General features: G+C 50.9%; 1 protein-coding gene across 19 annotated transcripts in view; it reads left to right on the forward strand.

Annotated features, from left to right (window-relative positions):
• The first annotated feature begins 296 nt into the window (after window positions 1–296).
• MAPT (microtubule associated protein tau) overlaps window positions 297–27,698 on the forward strand; it is a 131,366-nt gene continuing 103,964 nt past the window's right edge. For 18 of the 19 annotated variants that reach the window (XM_050763689.1, XM_050763692.1, XM_050763701.1 and 15 more), the window contains exon 1: window positions 297–456. The gene's annotated coding sequence lies outside the window, so the exon portion shown is untranslated. Of the gene's footprint in view, window positions 457–1,170; window positions 1,314–27,698 lie in introns of those variants that run through there. The other variant, XM_050763690.1, reaches the window with a different exon arrangement.

Raw genomic sequence — 27,698 nt, forward strand, 5'->3', positions numbered from 1 at the left:
CCAACGAGACAAAGGCTCCAGCTATGGGAGGCGGAGAGTGCGCGTGCGCCATGGAACGCGCGTGCGCGCTGCGGTCAGCGCCGCGGCCTGAGGCGTAGGGGGAGGGGCACCGGGAAAGGGCAGCGCCGAGAGGAACCAGCCGGGAGGCGCCGGACAGCCGAGCGGCAGGGCGCTCGCGCGCGCCCACTGGTGGCCGGAGGAGAAGGCTCCCGCGGAGGCCGGGCTGCCCGCCCCCTCCCCTGGGGAGGCTCGCGCTCCCGCTGCTCGCGCCTGCGCCGCCTGCCGGCCTCGGGAACGCGCCCTCTTCGCCGGCGCGCGCCCTCGCAGTCACCGCCACCCACCAGCTCCGGCACCAACAGCAGCGCCGCTGCCACCGCCCACCTTCTGCCGCCGCCACCACAGCCACCTTCTCCTCCTCCGCTGTCCTCTCCCGTCCTCGCCTCTGTCGACTATCAGGTAAGCGCCGCGGCTCCGAAATCTGCCTCGCCGTCCGCCCCTGTGCACCCCTGCGCCGCCGCCCCTCGCCCTCAGCCTCCACAGACTGGGGCTTCGTGCGCCGGGCATCGGTCGGGGCGACCGCAGGGCCCCTCCCTGCCTCCCCTGCTCGGGGGCTGGGGCCAGGGCGGCCTGGAAAGGGACGTGAGCAAGGGATGCACGCACGCCTGAGTGCGCGCGTGTGTGTGTGCTGGAGGGTCTTCACCCGCTTCGCGCCGACCCCAGGTGGAGGCCGTGCCGGCAGGGTGGGGCGCGGCGGCGGTGACTTGGGGGAGGGGGCTGCCCTTCACTCTCGACCGCAGTCTTTTGCCGCAATGGGCGTGCGTGGGGGGGAGGGGTCCGATAACGACCCCCGAAACCGAACCTGAAATCCGCTGTCCCTGCCGCTGTTCGCCATCAGCCCTAAGGAAGATGTGGATCGGGTTCTAGAAAAGATGACTGACTCCCTGCACGCCCCTCCCTTTACCTCCCGAGCAGTGATTCCGACAGGGCCTTCACTGCCCCTGATTTTAGGCGGGGCCCGGCCCCCTCCCCTTTTCCTCCTTCAGAAACCCGTAGGGGACATTTGGGGGCTGGGAGGAATCGAGGAGATGGGGAGGGGTCCAGGCGCTGTCACTTTAGTTGCCCTTCCCCCTGCGCACGCCTGGCACAGAGACGCGAGCAGCGCCGTGCCTGAGAACAGTGCGAGGATCCCAGTGTGCACGCTCGCAAAGGCAGGGGTCACCTGGCCTGGCGATGTGGACGGAGTCGGCGGCCGCCGGTCCCCGCTCGCGGGCAGGCACAGCAGCAGCCATGCACTGACGGGCGCGGGGCTGCAGGTGCATCTCGGGGCGGGTTTCTTTCTCAGCGCTCCGCGCGCAGGGCGCCCGGCGTGTGCGCTCCCTGCCGGAGGCGCGGGGCTGGCGCGCAGGGCTCGCCCCTCACTGCGGCAGTGGGTGTGGATCCTGGTGGGCGAGGAGGGGGGAGGATAGGCTGTGCCTCCTCCCACTCCCGCCCCCACCACCCCCCCTTTTTCCCCCTCGGAACGCGAGGTGCCATCTTTTTTCGGCGTGTCACGTCTTTACGGTGCCATGCCAAACCGGGTGGCCGGGCTTCGTAGGACAGGGCGGGGCCTGGCATTAAAGGGAGGGGGACAATCAGCGCTGAAATCTTGGCCTTTTGCTGCTGCGGGCATGAGCGCTGGGGGCGTTCACCCAGCACCTTCTTCGGGGGCTCTTTGCTTTGTCTGTAGAGGTTACGTGATCTGCGCTCCCAGCCCTGGTTTCTGGCTTTTATTCTGAGGGTGTTTAGCCAACCTCCCCCCACCCCCAAGCACCTCTTTCCTTTTTCGTTCCTCATTTCCGAGCTCATTGTTGGATCTCGAGGCTTGCTGGGGTCGACGAACCCGAGTCAACCCCCCGACCCCCGGCACGCATGGAACGGGCGTGACCGCGCGCAGCCTCGTCTCGGAGTCTGCGGGCGCCAGGAAGCTTCTGAAGGGATGGGATTCGAGTCTCCGTGCTGCGCTGCGGGCGGCGGCAGAGGGATCACGCCCCTCCCAACACCCCGAGTGTCCTGAGGGCCAAGCCACACCAGGTTGCCCAACGAGGGACGCTGGCTACCCATTCGGGGATGGGTGGGGAGCCCCGGTGGGGCCTCTCCAGCTTTACGCCCTGTTGCTTCGCCTGGCGGGAGAATGTGAGGAGGGGGCATAAGGTTACTGGTGCTGCCGCCACACCCATTTTTCTGAGCCCACTGGAGGGGGCACAGAGGGGGAATTGCCATGGGAACCACAGGCGTCCGGAGAGGGGACCTTGGGGCTGGCCCCACCCCTTCCCTGGGGAGATTGGGGACCCTGGGGTAGGCGGGGCCGCGCCCAGTTGGCCTCCTGGAGGACACGGGAGGAAGCCCCCAACCCCTGCACCTGAGACTCTAATTGGCCTCTGGCGGCCGCAGATAGGCAGCCCTTGGGTGTATTTTTATTAATATTATGTCTGTACTGATTAATATTATTTATCGTAAATGCGGGATTTCACCCGTATCCAAGTTCACCGTACCCCCAAAACCGAGTCTGGGGCTGCAAGGAGAACTCCTGGCCAAGGCATCCGAGCCTCGCCCTCCTGTGATGAACCTGGTACGCGCCGTTTTCTGGTTAATTCTATCGCTGAAAACAGGTGCGGGGGGGCGCACTTCTGAGACGAACGAGCATCTAGGAGCTGAATCCTCCACGCGGGCTGCCCAGGTTGATCTGAATTTCCGGGGAATGGCTTGACTGGGGAACTAGAGCCCGCCCGGGACCAGGCTGACCTTCCTCGACGGTGGCGTCGAGGGCTGGAGCCTGAGTGCTGCGAGGCTTCCCGCATGGCTGAGCCACCGCGAGGGGTTGCAGAGCAGCTCAGGGGTCAGTTCAAGCATCTTCTCTCCTCCCTCGCCCCCAGACAGAGCTGGGCGCGGGATTCCGGTTCCAGATGGAGTGAGGGTCTCGGGACGGCCCTGGAAAAGGGGAGCCCACGGTCAAGGCTGCCTATTGCCATCTCGAGCAGAGATGTCACCTGCTGCCGTTGGAGGAAAGGGAGCCCGGTGGGGATGAGCGCATTTAGCCCAATGCTGGGAACAAAGCACAATCCGCGCTTCTGCGATTTCGCTCCATTTTGAAATCTGTTGGCGCTTTGGTTGGGCCACTGCGGTGGGCAAGGCCGGGGAAGGAGGGGGCTGCTGTTAATGGAGAAACCTCAGGGGGACGGTCCTTCGTGCAACAATTAGGAAACTCCATCCTGACTCTGTGCGCGCTTTAAGGAGATGGCTTCGCTCCAGGTCCTCGAGGGATGCAGCTTTGGCGCGGATGACGGTGGGGTGCTTGCCTCTGGAAATGTCTGGGCACGGATCCCGGGGCCATCGACGACTCCTCCCCATCCCCAGCAGGCGGGAGCTCTTACATTCCGAGCGACTGCTCTCACCCTCTGGCGCTCACACACCTGTAACTCCAAACCTCCGTCTCAGAATGGTCTGGGTTGGAAGGGATGATGGGGGCTTGGACAGCGACTGCCCAGCTCACCCCTCTGCGCGCTCAGGCTCCAGGCTCAGCAGGACCAATTTGAGTTATATCTGATCCTCCCTGCCCCCTTAACTGACCCATCCTACAGGAGACAGGGAAATGTCTTTCCTACCGCGGTTGATTCTAGGGTGTCATTTTGTGTTTTGCGATGGCTGCTTATATTTACTATATAAGAATTGTTTATTTTCCATCTCCAAATCCTCCCTCTACATAAATAAATAAATGGATAAACAGATAAGTGTGTCCCCCGCCCCCACCCCCGCTAGGCAGGTCTGGAGTGACCCTTGAAGCTCATCCATTCCTTGGCCAAGTTTGCCTCCCTAACAGATATTTATACAGCAATAACCCGGCTTGGCTCTTGGGTTCACCTTTAGACGATTTGGGGAAGGGGCTTGTTGGCTTTGCTGGTTTTTGGATGAGTGACAGTCCATGACTGTTCCTGCTGGAAGGGCGTGGCTTTTAAGTGGTTTCTAATATCAGGCGCTGCTCCTCTGAGAGGAACAAAAGAAATGGATACCTGCCCATAAATTGCTAGAAAACTTAGAATTGGTTTGATTGAGGAAACGTTAGATTTATTCCGGTTGGAAAAAGAGGCCTTTCTATTAAAGGGGCCCTTTGACCCTCATGCCCTTGGAGGTCAGTGCCAGCCTGGAGATGTGATAAGATTGTGGTTTTCCTTCTGCCTTTTTAACATCCGTTGATACAGTCCATTTGTTGAAAATTTTAAGAAACGTGTTTTATTCCACTTTCCCTCAGCATTTATGTGTGTGGCTTCAGTGGCTCTGTGGCTACATGTACAAACACATGTTATTTTTCCAATTGGACATGTTATAATTTTCCAACTGGACCTTGCCTTCTATTGATGTATTTATGTAGCATCTTCCTTACTCCCTCCTTGAAAAAGACTCACTCAAAAACAAGTAAAAACAACCGTAGGGGCCTAATACAGTGCTAGACATACAAGAGGTATCCGGTCCATACCAAATGGATTTTATCCATGAAGGATAAATGGGGAAACACAGGTTAAGAGAAACAGAAGGTGGGGCTTTATTTATGGTCACGGCAGAAGGAAGGTTTGGGGACAAACTCAGTTCAGTCTATCCCAGCCCTGTGTCCCAGTGATGCTCAGCTGCCTGTGCTCTTGGGCCACCTCCTCCCGCCCCCTCCCCCTCCCCACTGCAGCACTCCCATAGCCTGGTCCCTATGGCCCACTTCCCTCTTATTGGCCAGAGGTGAAGATGAGAGGAAAGGAGAGAGACCACCCTCTACCCTAGGGAAGGAAGACCCTGCCCTGGCACCTTTTGGTACTTGGTGCAGTAGGTCGGTGGGAAGCGGGTGGGAAACCACATTTGACTCTGCTCCTTCCTCTGCCACCACTTTCCTCATCACCGTGTTCAGAGACCCCCAAAGCCCCTTCACACTCCCAGAAACAGCCCCCTGGTCATTCCTAACTTGCCATGCCCAGGAGTTAGGCGCTTCCACTAGTGACAGGGAGCTGGCGTTTGGGGGGCACCTCAGCAGGTGACGGGGAGAGAAGCCTGCAGCCTCACCAGCTGGGCTGCAGCAGAGAGAGGAGCCCTCATGTTCCAGCAGGGACTCTCAGCTGTTTGCCTGTAAAACCATGCTTCTCACCTGGGGGCCACTGAGATGTCTAGAGAGATGTTTTTATTTTCACAACTTGAGGAGGGTGCTACTGACATCTCGTAGATAGAGGCCAGGGATGCTGCTGAACATCCTACATGGCACAGGACAGTCTCCTACATCAAAATATGACCCAACCCCAGTGTTACCACTGCTGGGGCTGACACTGGCATTGCTACCTTAATTACATTCATTGATTGTCTTCTAGGAGCCCTGTTCTAAGTGCTTGTCTCAGATTATCTCATTTAATCCTCACAACAATTCCCCTATGTAGCAGGTGCTGTTATTATCTCCATGCTGGGGAAACTGAAGCACAGAGAGGGTTAGTAACTTGCTAAAGGTCATAGAGCCAGTGGGTGGTGGGTGCCTGCCACTAGCTCCCTCCCCTCTCAGCCACACGTGGGTTTACTTGGCCATTGTGGACTAGTCTGGGAACCCAAATATGATCTATAACATTGACCCAGTAGATATTGATTCTAAAACCACTGTTTCACAAATGAACTTTTACAAGAGTCTGTAATTGGAGCATGACCCAGAATAAGTTTAGGGAGATGTGGAGTTTAAAGCTCTCAATTTCTTATCTGGCCCCGACACAGAGAGCAAGGCATTTCACTCTACCTTGGTGCTCTGTTTATAAAACAAAGAGCAAATATCTCTTCCCAAGGTCCTTAAACTTCTACTCCCTAATGCAGGGTTTCTGGACTGATCTGCCAGATGAAGGGGCAGCTGGTTTGATTGACCCAGGGAAGGCTGGAAATCAAGACTGGGGGATCAAGATGTAGATTCAGTGTGGCCAAGGTCAAGTCTCTGTGGTTTAGGGACATCAGATGCCCAGCTTAGGTTCTGTACCTCGGCAAGGTAAAAGCGTTGGTGCCCACTGATGAGGCCAGCTCTGAGATTGTGGGTGTGGGTTGAGTTGGGTGGGCATAGGCAAGTCCTCATGTAAGAATCCCTTGGCAGGCCGGGCGTGGTGGCTCAAGCCTGTAATCCCAGCACTTTGGGAGGCCGAGTCGGGCGGATCACGAGGTCAGGAGATCGAGAACATCCTGGCTAACACGGTGAAACCCCGTCTCTACTAAAAATACAAAAAAAAACTAGCCGGGCGAGGTGGCGGGCGCCTGTAGTCCCAGCTATTCGGGAGGCTGAGGCAGGAGAATGGCGTAAACCCGGGGGGCGGAGCTTGCAGTGAGCTGAGATCCGGCCACTGCACTCCAGCCTGGGCGACAGAGCGAGACTCCGTCTCAAAAAAAAAAAAAAAAAAAAAAAAAAAAAAGAATCCCTTGGCAAAGATAGGCCTGGGAGGCTTTTCTCACTTCCTGGGGCCCAGGCTTTGCAATAAATATTCCATTATACTATGGTGCCTTGGGGCTACCTGAGAATCCTCTGTCTCGCCCCTGTTGCCTTGCCAAAGAGGTTGCTGTCCAAGAATTCCTTTCCTGTCTCCAGATGTCATGCTCCTGCCACCTCTGCCAGGTTCCCTGCCTGCCCAGATGGCTCCCACCTGAGTATGAGGAGGAGTTTGAGGCTGGCCCAGGACAGGTTTTGAGCTTTCTGGGTTCTCCGGTTAGGAAGCTTTCTGTAAGCATGCAGATACAATGGGCATCAGCAAAATACAAACTGGAACAATTTCCAGGTATATTCCCTTAATTTTCTTTGCTTTTTTCATATTTCATCAGGCTCCATGCTGAGCCCAATCAGGGACCTGATAAAAATCCAAACGCCATGTCAGCGAGTCCCCAAGAAATGCATTTTGTGCCAAGGCTATTCAAGGAAGTTTTGGGAGCAGCTCAAGGGCAGACACTGTTACCCTTCCCCCAGGTCCCCAGTGCAGGGCAGTGTCCTGCATGTGGAGGCAGTTTGGCCTAATGGTTAAGGAGGCAGGCTCTGATTGGGCCTCCTGGACATAAGTCCCAGCTCCCTGCTCACTGTGGGACCTAAGCCATGTTGTTTAGCTGTTTGGAGAGTTTTTTGTCATCCATAACTTGGAGTATGATGGTGCCTGTCTCACGGGTTGCCATGGGGTTCAAACAAGCTAACCTGGTACTCACCAGGGCCCTACACATAGTAACTGCTCAGTAAATCGCATCATTGGCAGTGTCCTATGGATAAGTGCTTGTGATTGGCTGAATGAGCAGAGGGGTCTAAAGACCCTGGTGATGGAATCAGTTGTACAGATAAATTGTTACACTGAGTAGGGATCAAGTTAGGAAAAGTGGGTAACTGCCCAGCTCCCCTGCAGCCAAACTTTGGGCAGACGTGGACCCTCTGAAAATTGCACACACCCATGTTTAAATGTACACACAGAACTCTTGCCACAGGCAAGCGGAGATTTGTCATCTGCTGTCCCTGCTTCATATTCTTTCTGAAATCCACTCCATGCCAGGAATAAACTGCATGCTCTCCACCAGCCCAAACCGACCTGCCCTCCCTCCAGTCATCCCGGGAAGGGTGACCTGGCTTAGTACATTGGGTTCAGAGATCTTTCCAGTTTACTTGTTGAATAAAAAGTGAGGGCTGATTAAGAAAGTAATGGCAGTCAGGGAAGGCGAAGGAGGTGAAGAAGAGATTTTACAAATGAAGTAATTCAACGGAGTGCTGACGTTGGTAAACTGGCGAACAGGTTTCAGGGTGGTCGGTTGAGAGTAGAGTAGAAAAGGGTTAAATAAAGCAAACTTGTGGTGTACTGAATCTTAGGAATTCCATGTATCCAATAAGTATAGTCATTTATGAATTAATAAATTAGGCCTAAGAAGCCTTCTTATCCCTTAAATCAAGACTGAGTAACAATATATCAGTTTTAAAAAGTCATTACATCAGAAAATAATGTAAATGATACACAGATTTTCAAGATTTTACTTTAACTGAAACTATATAAATGTAAATTCGTTCACCCATCTTTTGACACAGGGCCCAGGTCTTCTCTTGGTGTCTGATCAGCCAGTTGAAATTTCGTGTCTCTCTTGCCTGTGCCATATTAATAATGCACTGTCTGGGTCTTCCGATTTCAGTTTGGATTTTGGGTTTATATTGTGGAGTCATCTGAATGCAGAATCCCTCAGGGATTTTACTTTTTTCTTTTTTTGCATGGTCTTTACCATCCTGTTTGATAGTAAATATTACTCACCTTTGTGAAGTCTTTCTAAAACATTCAACTTAATTTTCTTAAAATCATTGAATGATTTGAAGAGCTTATCCTTCCCTCTGCACTTGTACTCCCTCAGCTTGCACCTTATTTATTTATTTATTTATTTATTTATTTATTTATTGAGACAGAGTCTCGCTGTGTCGCCCAGGCTCGAGTGCAGTGGTGCGATCTCGGCTCACTGCAACCTCCACCTCCTGGGTTCAAGCAATTCTGCCTCAGCCTCCCCAGTAGCTGGGACTACAAGTACACACCATAATGCTCGTTTGATTTTTGTATTTTTGTAGAGATGGGGTTATGCCATGTTGTCCAGGCTGGTCCTGAACTTCTGACCCAGGTGATCCACCCACCTCGGCCTCCCAAAGTGCTGGGATTACAGGCGGGAGCCACCGTGCCTGGCCAGCTTGCACCTTAGTTAGGGTATGTGATTATTATAGCAAGTCTGGTGTCCGTAGAAGATTTTGAATGGGCACAGATGACCTTTAGGAAGTGCTGGGCTGTGGTAAGAGGCAGTCCTAACTGCAGATCAGGCTGTGAGGACCCCAGCCTTGCATGTTGACAGACCTTCATGTCTTATTCGTACAGGGTATCAGAAGAACACCTACTGGGGAAACTTTTAAATAAGTAAAGGGTGGGCGTCCTCCCCGCCTGTCTTCCGTCTGTCTGCCAGGACTAGCACAGCACTTTGAAGTCATTCACATGGAATCCCAACTTAAGAGGGCACTACAAAATCCTCTCCATCAGACTGAAAATAAGTTTAAATTCCCTTTCTTATATTAACTCCCCTGAGGAAAGAGTCTTAGATCAATGTCCAATACTAAAAACAGTTTTAAATCAGCGAGTGAGAATTAAATCTGAAACCATTGATAATAACGTTTCATTCATTCCTCTCCTTTGGCCTCATCCACCCTACTGCTAAATCCAGGCATCAAAGAGAAGAGGGACATAATTATCTCTGGTCCCAGCTGCTGGTTTTCCTTCCAGCCTATGGCCTAGTTTTCCGTTTTACTGAGAAGGCTGGTGATGTTGGCTTGGGATCTACATCTGCAGTTGTACCACAAAAAGTCCAGGGATGCACTTGCATCCTTGTATCCGCCTCCCTGGGATAGCAAGGATATTAGAAGACCCCTGGATCCATAATTGCTTGTCACGTTATCTGCAGACGCCACAGAATGCCAAGAACAAAGTGCTGGGAAGGACCAATTCATGGAACCATGGGACGGTGCTCCTCCCCCAGCGTAAAGGACAGCTCCTCCTCCTGAATTGCAGCCAACATTCTAAATCATGTGTCAACAGAGTTGTCCTGGATCGGATCCAGTTCTCCCATTGATTTGCAGGTCATTTCAGGGGTGCCTGTTCCAGTTGTTCTTAATTGAATGCTGGCAGCAAACCATTGTCTTACCTCATCCCTCTACCGTGGCCTATTCCTCAAAAAGAGACTTCTTGGGTAATCACGGCAACATCAGGCAGGCCGGGCGCGGTGGCTCACGCCTGTAATCCCAGCACTTTGGGAGGCGGAGGCGGGTGGATCACAAGGTCAGGAGATTGAGACCATCCTGGTTAACACGGTGAAACCCCGTCTCTACTAAAAATACAAAAAATTAGCCAAGCGTGGTGGCGGGCGCCTGTAGTCTCAGCTACTCAGGAGGCTGAGGCGGGAGAATGGCTTGAACCCGGGAGGCGGAGGTTGCAGTGAGCCGAGATTGTGCCACTGCACTCTATCCTGGGTGACAGAGCAAGATTTCATCTCAAAAAAAAAAAAAGATTCTCTTTGGTTTTATATGTATATAAATGAGGCCAGGCTCGGTAGCTCACACTTGTAATCCCAGCATTGTGGGAGGATCGCTTGAAGCCAGGAGTCTGAGACTAGCCTGGGCAACAAAGCAAGACCCTGTCTTTACAAAAGAAAACTAAAAATTAGCTGGGCGTGATGGCATGCTTCTGTAGCCCTGTCTACTTGGGAGGCTGAAGCAGGAGGATCACTTGAGCCCGAAGTTCAAGGCTACAGTGAACTATGATTGTCCCACTGCACTCCAGCCTGGGTAACACAGCAAGGTCCTGTCTCTAAACATTTTTTTAAAATTCTATTTATATTTACATGTATTTAAATGTGAATATTCACTACCTATTTGTTGCATGCCTGGATTTTTTATATTGGGCTTGCTGAAAACCTGAACAGCTTTCTACTTGACAATGCATCAGAATTTAAATCAGCGTGTTAATAAGCCAAGCAAAGGTTATATAGGCAAATAAAACTGTTGTCTGTAACCTCCTGTAACATTGGAGCACAGCAAAAATCATGGTATAGACACATATGAACCTGTCCCTTTCATAGCTGCTCACTGCCAGGAAACATCAGGAATAGCCGTTTGGAAGAGTCACCGGCCCTCCCACCATCCGTTTTCTGTCTTGTCTTTTCCCTATGAGCAGGGGAAATTCCCCACTGGCCCCAATCCCCAGTGCAGCGGCTCAGCCTCTGCCTCTGCCGCCGCTTTCCATGAGGCCAGCTTAGAAACAGAGGATTTTGCAGAACATCCCTAAATCCGCTTGAATAAAGGAGTGATCATTCATAAACTCACCTGAACCTTCTTAAAACCTATTTAATATTTTTCCCGGATAATCCTATCGAGATAACTTGCCTCCTGGGCTTCTCTCCACCAGGTTCAGTTCTTCCTTTAGTGGTGAAGTTCCTCCCTTCTTAGCATCTCAGCTGTGCCTGAGAAAAGGCCAGCGGTAGCTGCACTCTGTTCCCTGTGGAGTGTTAATAAAGACTGAATAAATTGAAATAAATCCCTTTCAATGTCACTAAAGTGCTATAAATAATCATGAACCAATGTTTGATGGCGGATGAGAAATGCAAGAAAAAATTTTTAATCAGTAGGATTCATGTTATAAGTTGACAGTCTGGGCCAGGTTAAAAAAATAAAAATAAAAAGACTTTAAGAAAGATCTTATCATTTGTTACCAGCAAGACTGAATTCCAGAAGCGAGCCACACCCTCATTTTGTGGGCCCCTGTTATCACTGGCTGCTTAGGGTTGCCAAGCCCTGAATTCATTTGTCAACTAAGAGGTTTTTGGCCAAGATTCAGGTTTCCCATGCCTCCATATTTCCATCTGAGAAATGGAGATTATGCTGTCTTCCCCCTCAGAATGGATGATAATGTGGTCTCTCTTCTCTTCTCAGTCATAGAACTGAAATAAAACAACTTAAGAGAATTCCTTTGAGCTTCTCAAAAGTGCTGCAGGACTAGGGGATGCCTCCCGGGAGCCGCAGTCGGGTGCTGATCTGAAGTCTTTGGTGGGCTGACTTTAGCCTGACCTGAAATAGTATAGCTGCTGCCACCTGGCTCCCTTAGTGCCAGACTGTGCAGCTGGTTCCTAGGGGTGAGGGCTGAGCCAGCAAGGTCTGTGCCCAGGAGGGATGCATGGGTGGCCACAGAACAGCCTGCACTGATCTTGTCTGTCCCCTGCTTTAGAAGGAAGGAGACCCAAACCAGGATGCAAGACAGTGGGTGGCGGTGCCTTGAGCATGACCTCAAGTGATTTCCAGCCCCTGCCAGTGCTGACTTCTCTGGGGAAGGGCTGGGACTTCCTTCTGAGCTCAAGTCATGACCCTTACATAGAATTTCCTGGGAGCTTTTCCATTTTTCTGGAGTTTTCAGTTTCTTCCTAACCAGACAGGGACTTGGTACAGAATCTCATATTCTAATTATGCCCAGGAGCAACCTCTCCCCACCACTTACAGCGTTTAGCATGTGACAGGAATTGATTAAGGCATGAGTGATTAAATTAAAGCCAGGCATTGACTTGGATGGTGTAATATTCTGATGACTGTTTGGTGGCAAAGGCACGGGGCAGACTCATTAATTGAACTGCTTGCCCCTGGAATTTGAATTGAGCCAGAGCAGGGCTGAAGTCAGTTTGCCTTCACCCTGTGAATGGAGGGTTTCTCCGGAGCGTGGATGGTGGGAGGTATTTCAGGATGTATGCGTAACCCCCACCCTGGCAATGGCACATCTTTTCTCCAGTGTGGCCAGGTTTGAGTGCCAGTCCTGGGTGTCCATAGCCTTGCGTTTTAGTAAAATGCTGCCCCCATTACCACCTGGTCTGTCCACTTCGGTCACTGGAATTTGCCGTCTTCCAGTCCCCAGTGTGGCAAGCCATGGAGACTTAAGCTCTTCCCCCTCCACATCCTGGAACAGACCCGCCAGTTTCTTCCAGGCATTGCCTCAGTTTGCCCCTCTCTTTCCAGTCACACTCTCACCAGCGATAACATGATTTTAGGCCTTATCACCTCACCCTCGGATCCTTATGGAAACAATGAGTTGTTCCCTGTTTCAGTTCCAAAATTCATATCCAATCCGTTTTGCGTGCCATTGCCAAATTCTTCCCAGAGCAACCCCGTCACCTGCCCTGGCCCTCTCCACGTGTGGTCCTGCCATGAGCATCACCTGCTAAGCCAAGCTGGCCTCGAGCTGCCTGCCTGGGTCCCCACACCTTGGCTCACCTCCCTGCCCAGTCCCACCTCCCGCTTCCTGCCAGCCTGCCCTGTGGCTCCTTCATAGACGCCGTGCTCTTTCTGCCCCTTGCTCACCCATGGCAGCTTTGCCCCTCTCTCCCTGCCCTACCCCATATGTAAATCGCCCTGACCTTCCTCAGTGTCCATCCTCCCTGAAGCTTTCCCCAGCCTTGACACTCAAGGTCCAGAGGCTGCGCGTTTCCTCTTACCTGTGGCAGAGCCGCGCTCCTCAGTGCTCACAGTTCCCCTCTTGCCCCCGCTTCCTGTGTAGGACTCATCTGCCCACAGGTTGCACGTCTTATGAAGGCAAGGACTGTGTCTTACGTGACTTTCCTTCTCCAGTCACAGAGCTGGGCACATATATAGCTCAAAACCCTCTTGATTAACACAGGTGGATGCTGAGAAATCAAACAGGCGATGTCAAATGAGCTCTCCTTATTTAAATCAAGTCAGTTCTCCACCTCCTAGTTACTCAGTTCCAGTACTGTATATACTTGGAAATAATAAAAACCACATTTCCTTTAAAACATTCTATAATTGTTCCTTTGCCCTACTTCAGACTGACTTAACACACTCCCCATTGGTCCAAATGAGTTTTGCCATACGAAGATGCTGATAATAATAGCAGCAGTGGATTATTCTACTAAAACCATTGCCTCGTTAATCCTCAGTCCCAACGAGGTGGGGATTATTATCCTCATTTTGCAGAGAAGCAAACTGAGGCTCAGAGATTTCACAGCTGGGGAGGGAGCCAGATCATGCTTCTGTCCAGGCCCAAGCTCTCCTCCGCTTGCCTTCCTGCCTCTGCAACCTCAGAGCATCCCCCATCTGGTTCCACTGGCTATGCTAGTTGTGCGGGAACCAAAAGCCCCGTCTCTAGTGCTAAGGACTGGAGAAGCCATGGCCTCCAGGCTCTGTGAATGGGTCACATGTAACCTGAGCCTGGAGAAATTGTTTGAAACTGAAGGCAAGCCTCTAAACCAGGCTGCTGCTTCATGGCGCCGGTGACGGCAGAACCAAATTTAGTGCTGTGGGCAGGTCCACACTTATCAGAAAGAGAAGCTCATTTTTCTTCTGGCTCACATCAAGCATGAAAAATGTTCACACACACACCCCACACACACACACTTTCCGGAGGGGTCCATGTGGCTAGAGGCTGGAAGATGTGGATGAGAGGAGCCTGGCGGGTAAGCCCAGGGAAGATGACATTCAGCTTCCCAGACAGTGTCTACAGGGAGAAATTTAATTAAAAGTGGGGCGGGTTCCCTGAGCAAGGCAGACAAAGTCAGCCCTTTACGGTTAAGAAAAAGGGTCACAGTGAGAGGAAAGGTGAAGAGACTGAGTCTGTATTTTCCAGTCTGTTGGGCGACACGCCTGATCCCCCTTCCTCAAAAATCCACTTTACTTTCCCCATGTCTACACCAGTGTGGTTCACACTCTGGGACAAGGAAAAGGGGGAGTGATGGGGAACAGAGAAGGGAGGAGCTCACACAGCTGAGGCTGGGGTTATGCATATCGAATTACTTAGAATTTGCAACCTCACAGGGTACTTTTATGGCATTGAAATACACTTCCCACAGCCACCCTCCCTCTAACTAAAAGCAAGAGTCATTTCTCAGTTCTGGTCTTGCCTCCCACCTTCTCCTCCACATTTTAAAAAATCCACCGGCTGCAAAGTGAAGACACCATATGTGAGATCCCACCCTAGTTTCTGTTTTATCAGGGTTTGGAGCAGGTGGAGCAGGCAGAGGGATCATTTCAGCCTGTACATTGTATTAAGTATTAAGCGTGAGTGCTGAGTCATTCTTCAAGAAAAGTTTTATGAAGCACCCAAAACTGAAGGGTGGAGCCACCTGGAGACAGTAGCCTCAGTCCTGGCCCTGAGCACAGCCTGCATAGGCCCCTCTGGATCCCGGCGGGAGCTGCAGAGTGTGGGCACCTTGGCACACAGCCCTGAGTGCAAAATTAGGAGCTGGGCAGAGGGCATCTCTGTCGCCATTGGGAAGCCCAGGGCACACTGGTCATAGCCGTAGACCACGAGCACCCTACACCCGGGGGACAGATGCGACCAGTGTGCCCTGGGCTGCCCAATGGCAACAGAGAGATTGACACCTGGACCCCGTGTCACAGGGACTCCACTACCAAGACTCCCGAGACTGCCACCTTCCAGTGGGATAAGCCCTGCCTCCTACTGGGCCCACAATGTACAGAGAACACTTGGGACGACCTGGCTTTCTGGATACACAAATATTGATCCAATCTGGGCTAATTAGAAGGTCAGTCCCAGTAAAAAATCAAAGTCAGCTGGGTGTGAGGCTCACTCCTGTAATCCCAGCACTTTGAAAGGGCAAGGCAGGCAGATCATTTGAAGCCAGAAGTTCAAGACCAGCCTGGGCAACATAGCAAAACCCTGTCTCTACTAAAAATACAAATAATTAGGCTGGGTGTGGTGGCTCATGCCTATAATCCCAACACTTTGGGAGGCCGAGGCAGGTAGACACCTGAGGTCAGGAGTTTGAGACCAGCCTGGCCAACACAGCAAAACCCCATCTGTACTAAAAACACAAAAATTAGCCAAGCGTGATGGCATGCACCTGTAATCCTGGCTACCAGGGAGGCTGAGACAGGAGAGAATCATTTGAATCCAGGAGGCTGAGATTGGACCATTACACTCCAGCCTGGGTGATAGAGCAAGACTCTGTCTCAAAAAAAAAAAAAAAAAAAAAAAAAAGCTGGACCTGGTGGTGCACTACCTGTAATCCCAGCTATTTGGAGGCTGAGGCTCAAGAATCACTTGAACCCGGGAGGCAGTGGTTGCAGTGAGCCGAATCCAGCCTGGGTGACAGAGTGAGTGAGACTCCATTTCAAAAAAATAATAAATCTGAGTCACTTTAATATTCTTATTTGGATGTCAACCTCTAGGTGTTTGAGACAGGGGAGTGACATGGGGGCACGGTGTAACCTCACACTTGGGAAGCCCACATGATGCGATATCAGGGTGCTGGGAGGTCCCCCCACTCCCTAAATTACTAACAAGTGGATAGTACTTTGCAGTTTATATGATCTTATTTGATTCTTGACATGAGCCTGTGAGTGAAAAATTCCTTCCCCTCTTCTACAGATTAGGACATTGAGATTCAGGGAGCTTCAGCGGGATTCAGGAAGTCAAGTGGCACCTGGAGTCCCGCGGCTAATTTGAGGCTGGTAGGAGAGTCGAACCCAGGACTTGTGCTTCTCACGCCTGGGTTTCTGCTTCCTAGTGCATGGTCTTCCCCCTAGCTTTCCCATTCACTGCTTTAGCCTAGGGCTCTTACCCTTTATTAAACTGCCAGTGCCTCCCTGCTTTTCTTGCCCAAAGACAAAAAAGTGTTTTTGTTTCTGTTTTGTTTTTCATAGGGCAGAGACCTGGAATTTCAGCTTGAGAACTTATACCATATGATAAATAAATCATCAACAGATGGCTTTTTCCTTAAAAAAAAAAAAAAAAAAAAAAAAAAACTCTAAGATGTATATGCAGGGAGGCATAATTTGTGCCAAAAAGTGCTCACCACACTGTAGTCATGGGGGCAGGAGGCAGCCGCAGGTGAAGGGAGAAATCTCAGAGTCCAAGCAGCCCCCTTCTGGGCTGAACTGGGGAGCTGGGGGCACTGCCAGCCCTGCCAGGTTCTCCTAGGAGGCGGCAGTTCATATGGCCGTGGGAGGAGGCAGAGGGAGCCTCATGTGTACCCACATTTCCAGGGATCCAGAAGACAGAAGGAGGAAAACCACCATCATGTTAAAGCAGACAGTTAGGTAACACATCCTGTAATACAAGTTATTTTTTCCACATCTAAAGGCTAAAAATAGTTGCTAGAATTTAAAGATAATTGGTAAATGAGTTTCTATCCTTCTAGTTTCACATCAAATGGAATCACGCTGCCTTCACATTACTAGTGCCCGTTATTTGTGTTTAATTTCCACAATGTTGTCTAATTCCACTCTTTGGGCTTCCCCAGGGATCCAGACTCCCTCACTCGCCCGTCGCGGGGAAATGCTTTATTTATCTTTGTGTCCTCTGAGCTGGGCATAGCACATGGCACTGAATAAGCACTCAGTAATTGATTCGTGAATGAATAAATGGATGAGTGGGTGAGTTCAATATCGACTACAAAACCCCTAAGGCCACATGCTAGTGAGTGGCTGCGCCTGTAGTCCCAGCTGCTCGGGAATCTGAGGCAGGAGGATCTCTTGAGCCCAGGAGTTTGAAACCAGCCTGGGCGATATAGCGAGAACCTATCTCAAATGACAAAAACAGGGCCAGGTGCAATGGCTTACGCCTGGAATCCCAGCGCTTTAGGAGACCAAGATGGGAGGATCACTTGAGGCCAGGAGTTCAAGACCAGCCTGGGCAACATAGGGAGACCCTGTCACTACAATTTTTTTTTTTTTTTAAATTAGCTGGGCATGGCGGCGTGCACTTGTAGTTCCAGATACTCGGGAAGCTGAGGCAGGCAGATCACTTGAGCCCAGGAAATTAAGGCTGCAGCGAGCCATGATGGCACCACTGCACTGCAGCCTGGGCGTCAGAATGAGACCTGTTCTCAAAAAACAAACAAACAACAACAAAAAAGTACAGCCTTTCTTAAAGAGACTTGAGAACAGAAAGGGGAACAGATGCATAACTTATATATTTATTTGTTCATCTTTCCACCTTCCTGGAAGGTAGAGGGGAACCGGTCTGCATTTGGAGTTTTGAGTGCTAAAAGTGGGAATCATGCACTGTTTGCCATGATCTGTTCAAAAGTTAAGCCAAATGCCTTAGATTCTCCTGAAAACTGGAATGCCACTGTACGCTATGAGCCCCACTTCAAAGATAAAAGATCTTGATGAACAGGGTTGGGTCTGTGGACTGGGCCTCTCCCCGCCAAACAAGGAAGGGTGGTGACCAGTTGAAGGCAAATCACTTAAATCCTTACTGTCTCCTAATAGGTGTGGTCCCAGGTAGGGCTGTCAGAATTAACAAATTAAAACATAGGGCATCTATGTAAATTAGAATTTCAGATAACAACAAATAATTGGCATAGGCTGCATAATGTCCCCCAAAGATATCAGGTCCTAATCTCCAGAACCTGTAAATGTGATCTGATTTGGAAAAGGGGTCTTTGCAGATGTGGTTAAATTAAGGATTTTGAGATGGGGGAATTATCCTGTATTATCTAGGCAGGTCCTAAATGCAGTCACACTCATCCTTGTAAGAGGAAGGAAGAGGGAGATGGAAAACACAGAAGAGAAGACGATGTGGTGATAGAGGCAGAGATTGGAGTGATGTGGCCACAAGCCAAGGACTGCTGGCAGCCACCAGCAGCCAGGAAAGGCCAGGAACCAATTTTCTCTTGGACCTCCAGAGGGAGTGTGGCCCTGCTGACACCTTAACTTCAACCTAGTGATCCTTATTTTGGACTTTGGCCTTCAGAAGTGTGAGGGAATGAATATCTGTTGTTTTAAGACACCAAGTTTATGGTCCTTTCCTACAGCAGCCACAGGAAACAAAAACAATAAGTATGCCCCATGCAATGTTTGGGACACACACCAAAAATATTGCTTGTTGTTCACCTGAAATTCAAATTTAACTGGGCATCCTGTATTTTATTTGGCCAACCTAGTCCCCAGGCCCAAAGAAAGAGGCTTTTGAAATTTGCAAGAAAGCTGGTTGGAGCTGTCAGAAAGTGGACTTTGTAAACACAGTACCACTGAACCAATTTGAACCTTACTACCTCTAGGCAAAAGAGAGGGCAGTCAGACAGTTTTTCGTGATTTATTCTTTCAACAGTCATTTGAGTGCTTACTACAAAACAGAAGCTATGTGTAAGGGTGGAGGTGTTAGCTGTTAATCAGGACCTCCAGGCTAAGTTACTGTATTAGTCCATTTTCATGCTGCTGATAAAGACATACCCAAGACTGGGCAATTTACAGAAGAAAGAGGTTTAATTGGACTTACAGTTCCATGTGACTGGGGAAGCCTCACATGGTAGAAGGCAAGGAGGAGCAAGTCACATCTTACATGGATGGCAGCAGGCAAAGAGAGAGAGAGCGCACGCTTGTGCAGGAGAACTCCTCTTTTTAAACCCATCAGATCTCGTTAGACTTATTCACTATCAAGATAACAGCACAGAAAAGACCTGCCCCCATGATTCAGTTACCTCCCACTGGGTCCCTCCCACAACACGTGGGAATTCAAGGTGAGATTTGTTACCATGTCAGTTACCAACCGTTCCAGATAAATCACGTGAAATATCACCATTAACAGAGTGAGCTCAGGTGGTTCTTCAGTGCATTTCTGATACCTGAGCCTTCCCTGGGAATTTCACAGCCCATCAGGCTCCCCCTACTTCGATGGCAGGATGGCAGGGCCCAGGTTAGGCAGGAGGAGATGTTATCACAGGCCTGAAAGGCAGGGAGGGGCAGATGCTACAGGAAGGTGCTGGCTCTGGATTCCCTGGCGGAGCTTTCAAGGGAAGTAGATGCACACTGTCTCCATCATTTTGTGTCCATCACACTCTAAAATGCTTTGGACAAGGAGCAAAAGTTAAAGACAAATGTGGCCCATTTTCCTGTACAAAGAGGGCTGCCCCCATGCCAGGCTGTTGGCATCAGTGGGCATGAGGCTTTTCTGCTGCCATAGTGGGGGGGTTCTCTCACTCACCATTGGCTCTCTGACACCTGGAGAGACCCCCACCCTTGGGCTTTTGTGATGCTCACGGAATCCACACTGTTGGAGCTTTAAGGCACCTGGGTCAACTGGAACAGGCAGGGGATACTAGGACAGCCCAGCATTGCCCCAAAATATCCGGGCCTGATAAAAGAGAAAAACAGGTAGCTCACAGGAAACGGATAAAAAAAGGAAGAGGGATTTAACATGAAAAGGTGCTTGATCTCTCTCATAATAAAAAGACTGCTGATTCCATCCAGGCAAGTGACAGAAAAAAAAATTTTTAGTTTAAAAAGATTGCTGATAAAACCACAGCAAGATGCTGCTGCTCAGGGATCTGAGGGTGTGGGCAGCCAGGCTGCCGCACATCATGAGTGGGAGAGGAAGACCACACCCCTGGAACAAAGGGCAGCTATCTGTCAGATGTCCTTTGACAGCACCGCAGCTTCCAAGAATTAACCCTTTCCGTGTGAGCAGAGGCATCCATGCGGGGGACACACTGGTGAATCATCTGTTATGCAGAAGTCTGGAAAACATCAGGGTGGAACTGGCGAAATAAGGGTGGCCTCTGAAGGAATGGAGCGGTCCCTCTGTGCTGCTTCGGGTGCCCCTGAGATCCTGCGGGCCAGTGAGAAAAGCAGTGAGGAACAAGGCGGATACTGTGCACTGTCCTCTGCGTGCAAGGAAGGCCAGTGCATGCGACGGAGTCCACACAGACACAGCCTAACTCTGGAAGGAAGAACAAGAATCCAGTTTCAGTGGTGGCCTCTGGCGGGGAGAAACTGGGTGGAGGAAGATGTCATTTCCATTTTTCTACTATTAATTTTTTATTACCATGCTTAAATATTACTTTTTACCTTTTTTTTTTTTTTTTTTTTTTTTTTTTGAGACAGGGTATCTTTCTGTTGCCCAGGCAGGAATGCAGTGGTGCAGCCTCAACTTCCTAGGCTCAAGCAATCCTCCCACCTCAGCCTCTTGAGTAGCTGAGACTACAGGCACGCATGCCACCACACCCAGCTATTTTTTTTTTATCGAGATGGAGGCTTTCTGTGTTGCCCAGGGTGGTCTCAAACTCCTGGACTCAAGCAGTCCTCCTGCCTCGGCCTCCCAAAGGACTGGGATTACAACGTGAGTCATCCTGACCAGCCAATTACTTTTTTAAAAAGATTAAATGCATGTATATGCTCAGGCATCAGCACACTTGGAAAGGATGAGAATATCTGGAAGAAGGGTTCTTTTAAAAGGCTCCTCAAGTGACGCTGGCAGGCATAACGAATGTCCCTGGTCACAAAAGCTCTGATCTGGCCTAACCCTCTCATATTAGAGACTGGAAAGAGTGTGTGTGTGTGGTGTGTGCAAAGTGTGGAGGATGGGGGTGAGTGTGTGTGGTGTGTAAGCATGAATGTGTATGTGTGTGGTGGGGGGTGTGCTGTGTGAGCATGTATGTGAGTCTGTGTGTGTGTAGTGTGTGTGAGCTATATGGTGTGTATGTGTGACGTGTGTGAGGTGTGTGAGGTGTGTGTGGTGTGTGTGTATGGTGTGTGTGTGATGTGTGTGGTGTGTGAGCATGTGTGAATGTGTGATTGTGTATGTTTGAGAATATGTGGTGTGGTGTGATATGTGTGTGTGGTATGTGAGCGTGTGTGTGTGATGTGTCTGTATGTGGTGTGTGTGAGCGTGTGTGTTGTGTGTGTGTGGTGGGTGTGTGCAGTATGTGAGTGTGTGTGTGCAATGTGTCTGTGAACATGTGTGTGCAGTGTGTCTGTCAGCATGTGTGAGTGAGTGTGTGTGAGTGTGTATACAACATATATAAGGCATGAAACTGAACACAGCACCTTTAGAGTGCTCTCCTGGAGTCAGAGGGGGTGGGCAGGAGGAGAAGGGAGGTGGGCTAGTGTGCTGAAGTGTCTACTCCTTGTCATGGTTTGTGACAACCCAGATTAGCCCATGAGCCACCCTGGTCCCTGCATTTCCAATGAGACCTCGGTGGACACGTTCTCTGAGGTGAGGCTGACTGGTGTCATTTGATGATCTTGATACCAAATCCTTTTGTATCAAAAACAACCGGAACACTCTGTTTTCTCTTAGTGCTTTCACCCAGATGACCACATTTCATCCTCCCAGCCCCTCCGGGCCAGGTGGCACTGCTGGTTTGAAAGGGAAGCCTCTCCTGGAGTAACTTCCGTGGGCGGATTCACACCCTACCCACACTCCTGTCCCAGTTGGCCCACCATGGTGGTCTCTGGTTCCTCCAGAATTCCCACTTTTCAGCTCATCCCCACATTCCCGGAGGGACTGAGAGCACAGCCCCCAAGGCCCTGCTCTTTGGGGGCAGTCTCCACACCCAGAGAAGCAGCAAGGCATTCCTAGGTTTCTCTTTCAGATGCAGAACTTCAGTGCTCAGAGGTGTTCCCACCAGTCCTCAGAGGGCTCAGTTCTGCTTTAATGATCGTGCTGTTGCGTGGGCTCTGCAGAGGGCGGGTGGCCCAGTGTGGCTGAGTGCAGTTTTCCTGACATGGAGTCCGAGCCTGCCCCACTGTTTATTAATTCAGGATCACTCTCCTTGCAGAACCCTGAACTCCCCAGAACTGTGAGGTGGGAGAACCCTGAGAGGCCACCTGGCCCTGCTTCCCACCTACTGCCCACACCCCCTCTCTGCCTTCCTGACAGTCACCCCAACTCCCAGTGATCCCCATCAATCATCTGACAAGGGGACTGAGAGGGAAGAGAAAGGAGGGGCCCAAAGAGAAAGGTAAAAGTGTTGGGAGCAGCCCCCAAATGTGTGACATCCTTCAGCAGAGTTGCCCACTTTCCCTTTTCTCCTCCCTGCAGGACCTCCCTTCTCCTCAGTCCTGCCCAACTTCTGAGGTTACATTGAGAAAAGTCCGCAGAGGTGCCAGCATCACAAGGTGTTAAGGACCACGAGTTTGGCATTTTAACAGATGCCAGAGCCACTTGAGAAATGTGGTAACTAAGCCCAGAGAGGTACAGTTACCTCCCCAGAGTCACACAGCAGGTTCATGGCAAAGCAAAGGTGTCCTTCCCCCTGCAGATCCCTTTCTGTGCCCCACATCATCTTCCTCCAGTGTGTGGGCCACCTGGAGACAGGCCCTCACACTTGCCTGGCCAGAGGTGCCATCTTGTGGGAAAGGCTTGGCCAGGAAGCATCGATATTTGAGATCCCAAAAAATGAAGGCTTGGCCTGTCAGATGACAGACTTCGGTCATGGGGACGCATGATCTGTTTTACACACACGTCCCCTCAGCAGCAGCCTTCCAGAACATTCCCACTTTCTTCTGTAATGAGAAGAACTCTTTCCCTGCAGCCTCCTGCCCATCTCCTCCTGGGAGAGCCTTGCTTCAGTGTCTTTGATAAATCATTCTGTTTTGCAGAGTGCGAGCTCTGCCTCGGAGGGTTCGCATCCACCTGTGTTGAGTAACCAATACGAAGGTCGAGTGGTCACCCCTCATAAGAGCTAGGGTTGTCTCATGCCTGGGGACTAGGACTTGCCCTCAAGGAAAAAAAAAAAATCAAAACAAAAGCAAAAACAACAAACATGCCTCTCTCAAAGAAAGCTCTGAGTCCAGGTAAATTTCCTTCCACTGAAGCAGCCAGGCTGAATTTGAATTCTCTTTGCCTCTGCTTAAAAACTAATGCAAATTTTCCTAGAGAATGCCCACTAATTCCTGGAGGGGGCACGGGCATTCCTGATGCCCATGAGAGGACCATTTGCTCTTCCCTCAGTGTGCTAAATAACAGAAGCGACATTTGTTGCTGGAAAGTATCAGTGAGGTTAATAAGGTGTCTCCTGCCCAGGGTGAGGGAGCAGTTCCCAATGACAAATGCTGTGTGGGAAGGGGCCATAAAACTGCCAGCCCCTTTCGTCCACCCATAATGTGGTGAACCCTGTGGATCCTGGAGGATTTCAGCATCTTTTTTTATTTTTATTTTTATTTTTTAGACGGAGTCTCGCTCTGTTGCCCAGGCTGGAGTGCAGTGGCTGGATCTCAGCTCATTGCAAGCTCCGCCTCCCGGGTTCATGCCATTCTCCTGCCTCAGCCTCCCGAGTAGCTGGGACTACAGGCACCTGCCACCTCGCCCAGCTAGTTTTTTGTATTTTTTAGTAGAGATGGGGTTTCACCGTGTTAGCTAGGATGGTCTTGATCTCCTGACCTCGTGATCCGCCCGTCTTGGCCTCCCAAAGTGCTGGGATTACAGGCTTGAGCCACCGTGCCCTGCCTTTTTTTTTTTTTTTTTTTTTTTTTTTAACAGAGCCTTGCTGTCACCCAGGCGGGAGTGCAGTGGCACGATCTCGGTTCACTGCAACCCCCGCCTCCTGGGTTCAAGCGATTCTCATGTCTCAGCCTCCCGAGTAGCTAAAATTACAGGTGCGCACCACCATGCCTGACTAATTTTTGTATTATTAGTAGAGGGGTGTTTCATTATGTTGGCCAGGCTGGTCTCAAACTCCTGACCTCAGGTGATCCACCCAGCTCAGCCTCCCAAAGTGATGGAATTACAGGCATGAACCACCACACCCAGCCAGCATCTTTCATTTTTCTGTCCACTTTGGCCCTTTCCTCTCTCACTGTCTTCCTTTTCCATTTCCAAAGTCAGTCCATCTCACTATTAGCACAAAAACTGCTAGAGCGCTCGTCATTGGTCATCTCTCCCTGCACCTGGCTGGTCTGTTCTTAGGCACTGAAGCGTTTCCCCCAGCTGTTGCTTTAATCATTTTGTTATCATGCCTTACTTAAGAAATGAACATGAGATGCATTTATGTGTCTCTTTCTGCCACTCTGCAGAGCCAGTAAGATGTGGTGGAAAGGGCCCAGGCTTTGGAGGAGGGCTGGCTGGGGTTGGATCTTGGCTGCTCCCTACTAGCTGTGTGACCTTGGGTAAGTAGCTGGACCTCTCTGAGCCTGGTTCGGAATCATAGCACCTCTCTTTCAGGGCTGCTGTAAGGAATAGCAGCGATTTGTGTAAAGCAGAGAGCACAGCTAGCACCTGGCCCCTAGCCACACTACAGAGCACTTACTGTGATAAGCTGCCATTGTGGTGTGTGAAGCAAAAGGGAAATGCCTGCTGTAGTAAGCTTCCTGTAGGGCAGTTCGTAGAACCAGAGATGGGTTTCAAGGTTACAAAGGGACTCTTAGTGTATTAGTCCATTCTCACATTACTATAAAGACCTACCTGAGACTGGATCATTTATAAAGAAAAGAGGTTTAATTGGCTCACACTGGCTGGGCACGGTGGCTTACGCCTGTAATCCCAACATTTTGGGAGACCAAGGCCGGCGGATCTCTTGAGATCAGGAATTTGAGACCAGCCTGGCCAACATGGTGAAACTCTGTCTCTTCTAAAATAAAATACAAAAATTATCTGGGCATGGTGGTGTGTGCCTGGAATCCCAGCTACTTGGGAGGCTGAGGTGGGAGAACTGCTTGAGCCCAGGAGGCGGAAGTTGCAATGAGCCAAGATCGCCCCACTGCACTCCAGCCTGGGCAGCCGACTGAGACTCCGTCTCGAAAAAAAGAAAAGTAAAAGAACTGCAAGAAATAAATTGTTGTTTGTGAGCCATATGGTCTGTGGTACCTCGTTGTGGTACTGGGAGTCTTTTGTCTCCCTGACCCTGCCTGTTGCTGCAGCACCGCTCAGCCCTGCCTGCTCCCTACCTTCCTCCCCTTGGCCTCTCCTGCCTCCACTGGGCCCCTGGTGCCTCCTCTAGAGACAGTCCTCCTGGGACCAGTTGTGTTCTCATTTACACGAGGCATCCAGGACTACAGAGAACCAGAGGAAAGGGCGCCCGCCCGCCCTCCTCCCTGGCATCCTCACGCTGCAGAGGTCAGAGCCTCATCCCGGCCCCTTACCTGCCCCTACCCTGCAGAGAACTGTGGTCAGTTCCTGAGGCCAGATCCATGAACGGCCTTGTGGAAGATGGTGAGCTCACACCCAGAGCTGGCTCCGATGACCCTTTCTCCTTTACATGTTTCTACCTTCCCCTCGCTACCTTCCCCCACTGCTAGGCACAGAGTGGAGGCAGGTTGGGTTTAAAGCTCAGAAGGGCTTAAAGGGGGTGGGGCGCAGTGGCTCATGCCTGTAATCCCAGCACTTTGGGAGGCCAAGGCAGAGGATCACTTGAGCCCAGCAGTTCGAGACCAGCCTGGGCAACATAGTGAGACCGCGTCTCTACAAAAAATAAAATAAAAAAAATTAGCTTGGCATGGTGGCATGCACCTGCAGTCCCTGCTACTCAGAAGGCTGAGGTGGGAGGATCACTTGTGCCCGGGAGTTTGAGGCTGCAGTGGGCTGTGCTGGCACCACAGCACTCCAGCCTGAGTAACAGAATGAGATCCTGTCTCAAAACAAACAAACAAAAAAAGAAGGCTTAAAGGGGACTCCAGGTGGGCCTGGCAGCACAAAGCTATGAAGGTCTGTCTTAGACACAAGCTCTGTTACTAGGCCTTTGCACGCTGGCCTGGGTACCTGGCTGCCATAGACAGGGAACCTTCCAGATGAGCTGTAGGCGTGGAGCACAGGAGCCAGGGTGCTCTTCCTGGGCTGTGTCCACAGGCAGTATGTACACCGGCTTTGTACACGTCCAGCGGATCCAGTGCATATTTTTGTTTGTGTTTTTCTTTTGTTTGGGGGGGTGGATTTGGTTTTCCCCTGAGTCCTCTGTCCTCCTGTCACCTGGCTGGTGCTCGGCAATGTTGACCAGCTGCCTGGCTGGAGTTGGCAGTGGCTGAGGCTGTGAGCTAACATGTTCCTGAGTCCTCCCATTTCTTCACCATAATGCCCTGTTGAGTTTGCAGATACTGTCTCTGTTTTTATCTCCCAGGGAAACTGAGGTTCAGAGTGGCTAGGCCACCTTCCCACAGTCCCTCAGCTCATGAGGGCCACACAGGGCATTGAGGTGGCCTCCTCCTCAGCCTTGACTCTCTGGCCCCATCTTTGCTGCCTCAAGGGGTCTCCTCTCCTGAACTGTGCACCTTCTGCCTGGCAGCTCCAACTCTATGGCTGTTTTCAGTGGCTCAGCACTGCCCCTTGACCTTCCCTGGCCCTCTGCAGATGCCAGGCTGGAGCACTCTGGCAAGGTCTGGGGTGGTTGCATGGGTCCTGTCACCTCTATACACCTCCCAGTGCCTGGGAATCCTGCAGATACGCCCTCCTTAGCCATCCCTAACACATAGAGGACATTTCTGAGGTCCCTGAGAGAGTGGGGCACCTCTGCAGGATCCAACTGCCGGGCCCAGGAAGGATAGCAGCAGCGTGAGGGGTTCCATTAGCCACAAACTCATGGCATGGAGCCTCCACCCACCTCGCCCCTCATCTGCTGTTTAGCACCTGGCACGCTGTGTATACTTACTAATTATTATATAATAATAGCAAATTATAGTGGCAAATGTATGCATCTTTGCACAGTTGTTATACAGCACGATGAGCAAGTCATTAATAGTAAGGAATAAATGTGAAGGTGAGAAAAATCTGACTGCCAAAGTTTTTACTCCTTCCTTCCCTCCCCAGACTTTTAAATGAAAGTTCAGGGATAATCCCTTAGTTGTCCTGGTAGTAGGACTCGTAATTAAAATAATTGGGCCAAGAACCCTTCTGTGCTTCTCCTTTTAGGTTTGGGTGTAAATTCGGGGTGTTTCTCACTGGCGAAAGCCTGGTGCAGGACAGACCCTGGGAAGCTTTCTCTTCCAGAAAGGACCATCAACATCCCTTGCAGAAGAATTCTCTTCTCCAGACTCAGACCCGGTGTCCTGGCACCCACTGGGCAAGTGGGTCCTAGAAGACAAACCTGGTCAGAGCTGGAGGCTGCTTAGCATTCCCCATGCACACTAGCAGCTCGGAGAGCTCAGGAAGCCGCAGCCCCTCCTTGCCTCACCAGCCTGGGTCAGGACAGCGTCCCCTGGAGGATGCACAGGGCCTGGCCTCTGGTCACCCAGCCTGGAGGGAAAGCTCAATCGAGCATCATGTCACCCGGTGCCCCCATGCAGGGTGGCACTGGTGAGACCCCCAAGCCAATGATACTACCTCACAGGAGTGCGGGCCCAGTGTGGCCAGATCACCTTGACTTTTCAAGATAAATCAGAAATCATATTTCTGTGAGATATCCCTATTTTCCAGTGATGGTGACTAAATGAGAAGTTGTTGAATTTTGTAACATGCTCC

This window comes from Macaca thibetana, chromosome 16 (genome assembly GCF_024542745.1).
Source record: "Macaca thibetana thibetana isolate TM-01 chromosome 16, ASM2454274v1, whole genome shotgun sequence".
Lineage (NCBI taxonomy): Eukaryota > Metazoa > Chordata > Mammalia > Primates > Cercopithecidae > Macaca > Macaca thibetana.